Source organism: Mixophyes fleayi, chromosome 4, assembly GCF_038048845.1.
Source record: "Mixophyes fleayi isolate aMixFle1 chromosome 4, aMixFle1.hap1, whole genome shotgun sequence".
In the NCBI taxonomy this organism is placed as follows: Eukaryota; Metazoa; Chordata; class Amphibia; order Anura; family Limnodynastidae; genus Mixophyes; species Mixophyes fleayi.
The window spans coordinates 35,954,047-35,967,968 of NC_134405.1; the positions used below are offsets into that span (position 1 = coordinate 35,954,047).

Genomic DNA, 13,922 nt, shown 5'->3' on the forward strand with positions numbered 1-13,922 from the left:
CTCATGATTACAGTTATCCAGAACATATTACACTATTTGTATTCCTTTTCTATTTGAATGTATAATATTTGATCTGGAGTCCATACCAGGAAGGAGCTTTAGAATCTCTCCAGAGATAATCAGATAAACCTGATTCATGTTGTGCACATTGGTGTGAGGCTGATTCACATTGTGTTTTTAGCATACTTTGGGATGTTGTCAGTTTTGATTTGGAAATTACTGCACTACTAGGCGCCTTTTTGTTTTGATCTTTCCTTTTTACTATATATATGTCTTAAATCAGAATGTACTCCAAGATAAAAAAAATCAAAATTTCTTAATTATGTACAATCCATTCTCAACAGCTTACAAACAAGGGGAAAATATTACATTCGTATGATTTTGGTATAAAATATATATTTTTTTTTAACAGGTGGATTGATGAGCAGGATTCCCTCTAGCAACAGAACAGGACACCCATAGATCAACATTCTATACTGAATATCTGAGTCACCCACAAGTCAGATCGACTACAGGAGTCAACTCTTATAAAACTTGAGGATTCACACAAGCTATTTTAATTTTCTGAATAGAATCAGCCTTCTATAGCTTGTTACTCATTAAACACACAATGAGTCTCACAGGAGAGAGACCATATCAATGCTCTGAGTGTGATAAAATGTTTAGATGGAAGTCACAGATGATTATACACCTGCGGATTCACACAGGCGAGAAGCCATTTTCATGTTCTGAATGTAGTAAATGTTTTAGTACCAATTTAAAATTAATCATACACCAGAGAAGTCACACAGGAGAAAAAATGTTTAGTTGTTCTGAATGTAACAAGTGTTTTACTTCCAAGTCACTTCTTGTTGAACATCAGAGGATCCACACAGGAGAAACCCCATTTTCATGTTCTGAATGTAGTAAATGTTTTAAACGGAAGTCACACCTTATTAGACACCAGAGGACTCACACTGGAGAAAAACCATATTCATGCTCTGAGTGTAACAAATGTTTTAAAGAGAAATCACAACTTATTAGTCACCAGAGGCTTCACACTGGAGAGAAGTCATTTTCATGCTCCGAATGTAGTAAATGTTTTGGGTCCAATTCAAACTTAATCCTACATCAGAGGTTTCACACAGGAGAAAAACCATATTTATGCTCTGAATGTAACAAACATTTTCGTACTAATTCACATTTAATCATGCACCAGAGGATTCACACAGGAGAAAAAACATTTTCATGCTCTGAATGTAACAAATGTTTTAACCAGAAGTCAAACCTTGTTAGACACCACATGATTCACACCGAAGAGAAGCCCTTTTCATGTTCTAAATGTAGCAAGTGTTTTAACACTGATTCACACCTTGTTAGTCATCAGAGAAGCCACACAGGAGAGAAACCATTTATGTGCTCTGAATGTAACAAATGTTTTAAACAAAAGATAACACTTCTTACGCACCAGAGAAGTCACACAAGGAAGTTACTTGTTTCCGAATAGAGCATGTATTTCATAGACAAGTTAACTTGTTTAATCATTATAATATTCACAAAGGAGAGAATCAATTTTCATTTACTGGATGTGGCAAATGTTGTATGTAAAATTAAATATTTTTTGGACTGGAACGTCTAACAATGAGAGAGGAATTTTTTCCCTGGGATGGTCTCCCTGTAATTGAGAGCAACTGTATACCAACCAACAATGACAAAGAAGTCCCAAGGTGTCATGTGGTTTATTAAGATACTAATGAAGTTGAATGTTTTTTATTATGTTCTTATTTTAAACATTAGCACATTTAAAGTGTCCATGTCACTTACATACAGTGGAGGTAATTTACAAAGTGCATTCGATTCACTCTGCAAACCGATTAAATAATCATGAGAGGGACTGGTAATAGGGGCTACAACCATATCTCTATCTTCATTTGCTCCCAATCCCTTTTTTGATCCTCTTCAATATGGTTTTTATCCCCTCCACTCCAATGAAGCCACCCTCACTAAGGTCACATCTAAGTGTTTTTTCATCCTGCTTATCTTTCTAGACCTCTGCACAACTAGACACCATTGACCACCCTCTCCTCCAGCAAACTCTTCTCTTCATCAGCTTCCGTGAAACTGCCCTTATATGGTTCAACTTCTATTTCACCAACCAATAATTTTGGGTCTCTATTTCTGTCTCTATTTTCCCACCTCTCCCACTAGCTATCAGAATCCCCCATGGATCTGTTCTTGCCCCCCTGCTCTTCTCCCTCTACACTTCTTCCCTCTGTGATGGTATCAGCACCTTTGGCCTCCATTACCATCTCTATGCTGCTGACACCCACAAAAGGCCCTCTTTTCAAGTGTTTTCTTTATGTTATTTTACAGGGTATAATTGTGTAAGTTTGCTGCCTGTACGTATACAATTTAATTGCTCACACACATATTATTTTATTTTGCTGGTTGTCAAACTTGTTCTGGTGCCTTAGAAATAAAGGATTTTTTGAAAATTCCATGTGACGATTATTTGTCTGTCAACCTTTTTATTACATTGTTTGGAGTTCAATATGGAGGTTTTAAATGTATCCAATTTAATGTATAGGATGAGACGTAATCTCTTCCAGCTCTGAGCTGGTGCAAAACTCAGGTCCTTATGGAGACTGGAAATGATCGTGCACCTTCCACACAGCAAACAACAGCGAGGGTGTGCCGATAGCCATCTTGAACCGCAAAATGAAATATCTTCTCTGCAAAACAATGTGCACTGTATGCTTACTCTGTACTGTGTGCGGAACACCCTCACTCCTCCCAGGTCCTCTCCTTGCCATGTACAATCTTCAACAAAGTTGAAAGGAAATAAATAGGTGCACATTGGGTCTCAATATTAAAGGATATTAACTTTTAAAACGTAACTTTTATTGTTTAGATTAAATCAGCGATATATAAAAGTATATCTTCAATAAAATCACTGTGTGTAATTAAAAGTGACTGGGTGCAGCAGGTAACTTGCCTTAATATAATGGGGAGTATAATATATAATAGAGTTAGAGTAATACCCACATTTCATATCTCCAAATACATTGGCTGTGAATAATCTCATTAAATGCATATATGATAATGACACCAGTGTTACTCACTATTCTCTTGAATAGCTCTAGTAATACACGGAGATGATTTGCTATCTACCTAGAGAGGCTCTACACTAACTAGGATTTGTTGGAGCGAGTCATAGTTTTTATATTACACATCTGATGTGGATGGTCTCGTGATTATATATAGCAGTAACATTAATATTACTCGCTAGTCTCTCAATTAGCACCCATTCACCTTAGATCCATATACCACATCAGGTAAAAGATAGTCTCATTTGTTAGATATGTAGTGGTAGTGCCAGTATTGTTTGTTATACTCTCAATCAGCTTCCAGTTATGTAGTGGTAGTGACACCAGTATTATAAATTATACTCTCAAACAGCTTTCAATTATACAGCGGCGGCTAACTATCTGCCTACAAAAAGCTCCAGAATATCTCTGGTTTTGCTGGAGCAATTCCTCGTTTCTTCTTTCCCCTAAGGTCAAGTATAATCTAGTGCACCCAGCGATACAACGACGCGCGTTTCGCTGTGTGCTTATTCAAGGCAAGCCGAGAGACTGTTCTGACAGTTAATAAATACTGTCAGTGTGGGGCTAACCTCATGACGTGAGGGTGTCTCCACCTATCAGAAAGAGTGTTTATCAAAGTGATTGCCAAAGTGATAGCCAATCTCTGATGGTTACATTCCAAACTCCTCCCATTCGGATTTCTATTGGTCGAAATGCATTGCATTGCCGATAATAAGGAAGGGAATAATAAATAAACGTAATAATATGGCTTAATAATACGGGATTTAGTATAGTTGCTACCAGGTCTAGCAGATCTTAATCATACATAATCAAGTAAGCCATAATTAATCACGATCACTAAAGATCGGTGAGTTAGATCTATTTATTGTTTTTGGTGATATAGAATTCAGATATGTACCATAATGAATTTATGAATCAAATTAAAATAAAAAAGAAAATAAAGTGCTATGATGCCAAAACGTGTTGAAGATTAGGGATTAAAGTATCTAAATTAAACTATAAGGGATTGTTATATCCAAAGTGAGGTAAGTGATGATGTGACTAATATTAATAGTGTGTTATTTTGTTATAACATATTCATTAATTTGTGCAATAATTGTTAATATTTTTGACTATTTTTTATATTTAATTTTTAATTATTCATTTTTTTTATTATTAATTAATATTTATTTTATATATTATTATTTTATTTTTTTTACATTCTTTACATTTTTAGTTTTTATTTATATTATTTAATTTATTACTTTTCATTTTTTTGTTCTTTATATTAGTTTTTTGTGATATTAAGTGACAAAAGCTATATTATAATAATAATAATGACATTTTTCTTATTTTAACAATTACATAAATCTAAATTAAGTATACTCTTATATATGTCTCCCTATAAGACACTAAAAAGTGTAGATTATATATAATTGTAACTAAATCAGTAAGAGTTTATTGTATCTTAATATATATAACTCATTATGTAACTATAGTTCCACCCCAATATATTAATATTGGCAGTTAAAGTCAAATAAAAATCCTGTATAATAATCCCTTGCATAATTTATTATGGCTGTGGTTCCACCCAAATGTATCAGTATTAGCAAATGAAATACAATGAGGGTCAGTATGATAATCCCATTAGATCTTATTATATCACTCCATCAATCAGAGTAAAGCTGTATAATTATTGTTGTCATTTAATCCCTTAGGATAAATTGTCCCCATTAAGAAGATAATTTTCGCTTCATGCTTCAACAACGTCTGTTTAATATCGCCACCTCTAGTTACAAGATTTAATTTTTCCATTCCATAAGCTACTAAGTATTTTGGGTTGTTGTTATGTGCCTTTAAAAAATGTCTGGCTACAGAAGTTCAAGTTTTCATTCTCTTGGCATCTTGTTCGTCATTACAAATGTTGCCTTCATGTTCTAGCAGTCGATGTTTAAATGGTCTGCTAGTCATTCCGATATAGCTTAACTCACAAGGACAGGTGAAACATTATATGACACCTTTTGTGTCACAATTAATAAAGCTTTTAATGGTGTGGCGATTAGTAAATTTGTCCACAAATTGGTGGGTCTTCTTCGTATACTTGCAGGCTTTACATTTCTCACAAGGGTAAAATCCAGTTATTGTTTTTCTAATTGTCATCTGTTTTGAATTGTGATGAAAATGACTATGTACAAATAAGTCAAGTAGATTCTTCGATCTCCTCCAGCTGGTAAGTATTCTGTTTCCCATTATCTCTTGCAGATCTGGATCTAATTTCAAGATGTGACTATGTTTTTGTAGGATAGATTGAATTTGCTGCCACTGATTGTTGAAGGTACTAACAAATCTAATGATTGTATTTTCTGATTTATGTTGTTTTTGTGGAAAGATTAAAGAATCTCTTTTAATAGTTCTAGTTTCTCTATATGCTTTTTTGATCGAATTATGGCTGTACCCTATTTTCAGGAGTCTTTCACGTAACTCCATTGCGCTTTTGTCAATAGTAGCTAAATCACCACAGTTTCTTCTCATACGGAGAGATTCTCCTTTAGGGATACTACAAATTGTAGAAGGGAGATCAGAGCTAGATGCTTTGAGAATACCGTTTGTTGCTCTTTTCATCCTAAAAATGTCACAAGAAAGTTCTCTCTGATCTGTAACAAAAATCGTAAGGTCTAGAAAGATTATCTTCTCAGAATTTAGATCAAAAGTGAGTTTAAGATTAATTTGATTGACATTCAGATGGTGAATAATTTTATGAGAATCTCCTTATCTTCTTCCCAAATGAGGAATATGTCATCTATGAATCTTAACCATAAAACAACATGCTGTGTATAGATCTCATTTTCGGTGGTGAACACTATCTCTCTTTCCCACCCCACAATGTAGAAATTGGCATAGCTTGGGGCACAAGTCGTCCCTATTGCCGTGCCCCTCACCTGTAAGAAGAATTTGTCATCAAATGTAAAAAAAGTTCTTTGTCAGGACAAATTCTAATAGGTTTAGAACAAAGCTATTATGTTCATTTCTCACTTTGGACTTAAACAATTGTCTGGCAGCTTCTATATCTTTTTGATGGTCAATACTAGTGTATAGAGCCTCCACATCACATGTACATAACCAAGTGTTCTCATGTACCGTGATATGTTGTATTTTACTAAGGACATCTAAGGTGTTTCGTACATATGAAGGCAAGGAGAATTCAAATTCTCTCAAATAGGTGTAAACATATATACTAGCTTTCTCCGTTAGGTTGTCTAGACCTGAAACTATTAGTCTGCCGGGTAGTCTTCTCTCATTTTTATGTACTTTCGGAAGCAAAAAAAATGTACCGCTGCTTCTCACACTAATGCAGCTGTATTTAAAGTTCTCTGTAAGCAGTGAGGTGATATTACTGAGCAGATTGGACACTTGCACAGGTTCTGTCAACATTCACTGAGCAAAGCGGTAACTATCCTGGGGGTAAATGTATCAATCTGCGCATTCTGTAAATCGCCAATATTTGGAGATTTGGCAGGGCTGAATTAAAATGGCAATGTCATTACAGGCAAAACTTGCCTTTAAAGACATTGTCATTTTACATTCCACTGGAAAGTTGCCGAATATCGCTGATTTGCAGAATGCACAGATTGATACATTTACCCCTTGGCCGTGGATCTGCAAGCATTCAGCTTCTCTGGTAATTAGTTCATCTGTCTCTCTTCCTCCCACCATCAACTCTTTTGCCCACTTGTGCTCAGTTCCTTCTGTTTGGGAACCTCCAATTTAATTACTTACCCCCTTTCACATCCACCTTAAAAAACTAACTTTGAATCTCTAAAACCCTCCACTTCCTTATAAGTCCAGGACCCAACCAACCTCAGTGTATCCTCCAGTACGATCTTACCCTGCTACTTTCTTGATCTTCATACTAATGTATACAAAGCAGAGGAAAGTGGTGTTTATTATATGTAGAGGTCCACTCAGATACTGGGAAATATAAATATATAATACGTATATAAGTTTATTGGTAGTGTTAAGATGTTCAATCCCCCCACTGAACATTAATTAGTCTAAAAACTGCAACATATTTTACAATTGATAGTCAAGAAGGTGTATTAGAAAGAAGAATAGTGCCATATATAAATATGGCAAAAGGAAGAATTGATTTGATATGATTTAATATTTTTGTGTCTATTGAAGATTTAAGAATTAGGACTATTTCCCTATATCATATAATCAATTCCTGAACCTCTTCTTCAATATTCACATGTTTCTAAATCATTCAAATTGTTATAACCTATTTTTATAGGTTATTCATTCAAACAATATATATCCATATTTATTTTAACGTATTCCGCCATTGTCTTAAACATAAATGCATGTATGATTCTTTGTTTATTCAGTTTAACTAGCACAAGGTAAATGTATGAAATATATAGAACATGATTGATACTTCTTCAAATCTTGGCAGCACTCGTTGCGAATGTTCATAGATTAGATACTGACATTGGTCTCCCTCTAATCAATAAATTGGCTGCTGTCCCAAGTATTTCCGGGGTGTAAACACCTGAGTGACTTAATAGTAAATTTATATCCTATATGCTAATTCCCCAGTAACCCTATATATTAATATACTTCACAATAATATTACTTCCTATGTTTCTAAAACATTAATGACTCCATGAGATGTGTTTCTCATTTGTGCAGAGTCTGTAATCACCTTAAACTAGCTAAATCTGAACAAAAGAGAAGATTGTGGCTCTCTCTGCCTCGACAATAGGAGAATCTTAAACAAAAGGTCCATTTGTTGACATAACAGGATGTCAGAGACTGCTGTGATCTAATTAGAAAGGAAGATGTTATCAACAGCCGAGATCTAATTACAATTCTCTTTTGTTGTAAGTGACCTTAGGAATGTTTATACCTCATTTACATGTCAAGGAGGTTTACACCAGAAACTGAAGCTGCTCTGATGAAATAATTTGATTTTATGAGAGACTAACTTAAATTTCACCTGATGACAAATAGTTTGAGAATAAGTTTTGGTCATCCCGGGAACTATTGAAGAGAGATGGGGAGGAATGACTATAAATAGGCTGTATCAGGCTGGTGTTAGTCAGTTGGTGGCTGGAGAGCTGGAAGGATGGAACAGTAAGAATGAGCATGAGGAAAACAGACTGAAGGAGAAACCTACAGAGTAAGGTAACTATATTATGCATTAGAATGTATTGATCCATACACAAGTGATTGCAGATTTTGTGATTTATTACTGTTTGTATTCTTGTCTTAGTAATATTTATATAGCTAGTATTGTAATCTAACAATCATACATATAATTATAGGAGTACACTACTGTGAATTATTTTTCTATCAGTACTGTGGCGTCATGTGTGCAATTTATCTCTATCAGTACTGTGGTATCAAATGAAAAATATATATTGGTATATTGACTAATAGTACTATGGGATTATTTAGGATATTTTCATGAGCACTTTGGTAAACTAATTCAGCACTAAAACTTTCATGTTCATTTAAATATCAAAGAGGGGAACAATGATTCATTGAGTGAATGTTCAGTTATTTGTACAAATATGATCTCATTGTCACTGTTTGATTCCCCATTTAATCTTTTGTAAATCAGATACACAGGATTTGTTTTATCCATTATATATGTATTACAACTTATGATTACATTTATCCAGAACATATTACACTATTTGTATTCCTTTCCTTTTGGAATATATGTCTTTGTATCTGGAGACCACAACAGGAAGGCGCTTTGGAATATCTCTAGAGGTAATCAGATAAACCTGATTCATGTTGTGCACATTGGTATGAGGCCGATTCACATTGTGTTCATGAGCATATTTTGGGACGTTGTCAGTTTTGATTTGAAAATTACTGCACTACTAAGCGCTTTTATGTTCTGATCTTTCCTTTTTACTATATATAAGTCTGAAATCAGAATGTATTCCAAGATGATTTAATCAAAATATCTTAATTATGTACAATCCATTCCCAACAGCTTGCAAAGTAGGTGTACAATTTACATTCATATAACTTTGGTATCAAATATATATATATATTTTTTAACAGGTGGATTATTGAGCAGGATTCCCTCTAGCAGCAGAAGAGGACACCCATAGAATGACATTCTATACTGAATATCTGAGTCACCCACAAGTCATATCAACTACAGAAGTCAGCTCTTATAAAACTTGAGGATTCACAAAAGCTATTTTAATTTTCTGAATAGAAGCAGCCTTCTATAGCTTGTTACTCATTAAACACACAATGAGTCTCACAGGACAGAGGCTATATCAATGCTCTGAGTGTGATAAAATGTTTACATGTAAGTCAAAGCTGATCATACACCTGAGGGTTCACACCGGCGAGAAGCCATTCTCATGTTCTGAATGTAGTAAATGTTTTAGTACCAATTCAAACTTAATCCTACACCAGAGGAGTCACACAGGAGAAAAAATGTTTAGTTGCTCTGAATGTAACACGTGTTTTACTCATAAGTCAGATCTTGTTAGACATCAGAGGATCCACACAGGAGAAACCCCATTTTCATGTTCTGAATGTAGTAAATGTTTTACACAGAAATCACAACTTATTTGTCACCAGAGGATTCACACTGGAGAAAAACCATATTCATGTTCTGAATGTAACAAATGTTTTAAACAGAAATCACACCTTATTAGTCACCAGAGGACTCACACTAGAGAGAAATCATTTTCATGCTCCGAATGTAGTAAATGTTTTGGGTCCAATTCACAGTTAATCCTGCACCAGAGGTTTCACACAGGAGAAAAACCATTTTCATGATCTGAATGTAACAAATGTTTTAAACAGAAGTCACACCTTGTTACACATCAGAGGATTCACACCGGAGAGAAGCCCTTTTCATGTTCTAAATGTAGCAAGTGTTTTAACACTGATTCACACCTTGTTAGGCATCAGAGTAGCCACACAGGAGAAAAACCATTTATGTGCTCTGAATGTAACAAACATTTTCGTACCAATTCAAAATTAATCATGCACCAGAGGATTCACACAGGAGAAAAACCATTTTCATGCTCTGAATGTAACAAATGTTTTAAACAGAAGTCAAACCTTGTTAGACACCACATGATTCACACCGGGGAGAAGCCCTATTCATGTTCTAAATGTAGCAAGTGTTTTAACACTAATTCACACCTTGTTAGGCATCAGAGAAGCCACACAGGAGAAAAACCATTTATGTGCTCTGAATGTAACAAATGTTTTAAACAAGAGATAACACTTCTTACGCACCAGAGAAGTCACACAAGGAAGTAATTTGTTTCCGAATAGAGCATGTATTTCATAGACAAGTTAACTTGTTTAATCATTATAATATTCACAAAGGAGAGAATCAATTTTAATTAACTGGATGTGGCAAATGTTGTAAAATCAAATCTTTTTTAGACTTGAACGACTAACATTGAGACTTAGGAAATTTTCCCTTGGGATGGTCTCCCTGTAATCGAGAGCAACTGTATATCAACCAACAAAGAATTCCCAAGGTGTCTTGTGGTTTATTAAGATACTTATGAAGTTGAATGTTTATTATTATGTTCTTATTTTAAACCAGTGGCACATTTAAAGTGTCCATGTCACTTACACACAGTGGAGGTCATTTACAAAGTACATTCGATTCACTCTGCAAACCGATTAAATAATCATAAGAGGGACTGGTAATAGGGGCTACAACCATATCACTATCTTCCTTTTCTCCCACTCCCTTTCTTGATCTGCTTCAATCTGTTTTTTATTCCCTCCACTCCAATGAAGCCACCCTCACTAAGGTCACATCTAAGTGTTTTTTCATCCTGCTTATCTTTCGAGACCTCTGCACAACTAGACACCATTGACCACCCTCTCCTCCAGAAAACTCTCCTCTTCATCAGCTTCCGTGAAACAGCGCTTATCTGGTACAACTTCTCCTTCACCAACCACTAATTTTGGGTCTCTATTTCTGTCTCTATTTTCCCACCTCTCCCACTACCTATCAGAATCCCCCATGGATCTATTTTCGCCCTCCCCCCTTCTCCTCTCCCTCTACACTTCTTCCCTCTGTGATGGTATCAGCTCCTTTGGCCTCCATTACCATCTCTATGCTGCTGACACCCACGCAAGGCCCTCTTTCCAAGTGTTTTCTTTATGTTATTTTACAGGGTATAATTGTGTAAGCTTGCTGCCTGTAAGTATACAATTGTATTGCTCACGCACATATTATTTTATTTTGCTGGTTGTCAAACTCGTTCTGTTTCCTTAGAAATAAAGGATTTTTTGAATATTCCATGTGACGATTATTTGTCTGTCAACCTTTTTATTTCAATGCTTGGAGTTCAATATGGAGGTTTTAAATGTATCTAATTTAATGTATAGGATGAGACGTAATCTCTTCCAGCTCTGAGCTGGTGCAAAACTCATGTCCTTATGCAGACTGGAAATAATTGTGCACCTTCCACACAGCAAACAACAGCGAGAGTGTGCCGATGGCCATCTTGAACCACAAAATGAAATTTCGTCTCTGCAAAACAATGTGCACTGTATGCTTACTCTGTACTGTGTGCGGAACACCCTCACTCCTCCCAGGTCCTCTCCTTGCCATGTACAATCTTCAACAAAGTTGAAAGGAAATAAATAGGTGCACATTGGTTCTCAATATTAAAGGATATTAACTTTTAAAACTTAACTTTTATTGTTTAGATTAAATCAGCGATATATAAAAGTATATATTCAATAAAATCAATGTGTGTAATTAAAAGTGACTGGGTGCACTAGGTAACTTGTCTTAATTTAATGGGGAGTATAATATATAATAGAGTTAGAGTAATACCCACATATCATATCTCCAAATACATTGGCTGTGAATATTCTCATTAAATGCATATATGATAAAGACACCAGTGTTACTCACTATTCTCTTGATCAGCTTTAGTAATACACGGAGATGATTTGCTATCTACCTAGAGACGCTCCACACTAACTAGGATTTGTTGGAGCGAGTCATAGTTTCTATATTACACATCTGATGTGGATGGTCTCCTGATTATATATAGCAGTAACATCAATATTACTCGCTAGACTCTCAATTAGCTCCCATTCATCTTAGATCCATATACCTCATCAGGTAAAAGATAGTCTCATTTGTTAGATATGTAGTGGTAGTGCCAGTATTGTTTGTTATACTCTCAATCAGCTTCCAGTTATGTAGTGGTAGTGGAGCCAGTATTATTAATTATACTCTCAAACAGCTTTCAATTATACAGCGGCGGCTAACTATCTGCCTACAAAAAGCTCCAGAATATCTCTGGTTTTGCTGGAGCAATTCCTCGTTTCTTCTTTCCCCTAAGGTCAAGTATAATCTAGTGCACCCAGTGATACGCTGACGCGCGTTTCGCTGTGTGCTTATTCAAGGCAAGCCGAGAGACTGTTCTGACGGTTATTAAATACTGTCAGTGTGAGGCTTAACCTCATGACGTGAGGGTGTCTCCACCTATAAGAAAGAGTGTTTATCAAAGTGATAGGCATAATATACAGCCAATCTCTGATGGTTATAATCCGAACTCCTCCCATTCGGATTTCTATTGGTCCAAATGCATTGCATTGCTGATTATAAGGAAGGGAACTATAAATATACTTAATAATACGGCTTAATAAAATGGGATTTACTATAGTTGCTACTAGGTCTAGCAGATTTTAATCAAATGTGATCAAGTAAACCATAATTAATCAAGATCACTAAAGATCTATATGTTGTTTATGGTGATATAGAATTCAGATATGTACCATAATGAAATTCTGTATCAAATTAAAACAAAAAAGAAAATAAAGTGATAATAATGTATAAAGTGCTTGATGCTAAAAAGTGTTGAAGATAAGGGATTAAAGTATCCAAATTAAACTATAATAAGAGATTGTTATATCCAAAGTGAGGTAAGTGATGATGTGACTAATATTAATAGTGTGTTATTTTGTTATAACATATTCATTAATTTTTGCAATAATTGTTAAAATTTTTGAATATTTTTTATTTTAAATTTTTTAAAATTGTTAATTATTCTTTTATTTTTATTTTTTAATATTAATTAATATTTATTTTATGTTTTATATTTGTATTTCATTTTTTATTTTTTACATTTTTAGTTTTAATTTATATTATTTAATGTATTACTTTTCATTTTTGTGTTCTTTATGTTAGTTTTATGTCATGTTAAGTGACAAAAAGTATATTATAATAATAATGACATTTTTCTTTTTTTAAACAACTGCATAAGTTCAAATTAAGTATACTCTTATATATATCTCCCTATAAGACACTAACAATTGTAGATTATATATAATTATAACTAAATCATTAAGATTTTATTGAATCTTAATATATATAACCCATTATGTAACTATAGTTCCACCTAGATATATTAATATTGGCAGTTAAAATCAAATAAAAATCCTGTATAATAATCCCTTGCATAATTTATTGTGGCTGTGGTTCCACCCAAATGTATCAGTATTAGCAAAGGAAATACAGTGAGGGTCCATATGATAATCCCATTAGATCTAATTATATCACTCCATCAATCAGAGAAAAGCTGTATAATTATTGTTGTCATTTAATCCCTTAGGATAAATTGTCCCCATTAAGAAGATCATTGTCGCTTCATGCTTCAACAACATCTGTTTAATATCGCCACCTCTAGTTCCAAGATTTAATTTTTCCATTCCATAAGCTATTAAGTATTTTGGGTTGTTGTTATGTGCCTTTAAAAAATGTCTGTCTACAGAAGTTCAAGTTTTCATTCTCTTGGCATCTTGTTCGTCATTACAAATGTTGCCTACATG

General features: G+C 34.4%; 1 pseudogene; it reads left to right on the forward strand.

Annotated features, from left to right (window-relative positions):
• The first annotated feature begins 610 nt into the window (after positions 1–610).
• Positions 611–10,370, forward strand: LOC142150605 (uncharacterized; annotated as a pseudogene).
• Positions 10,371–13,922: the final 3,552 nt, after the last annotated feature.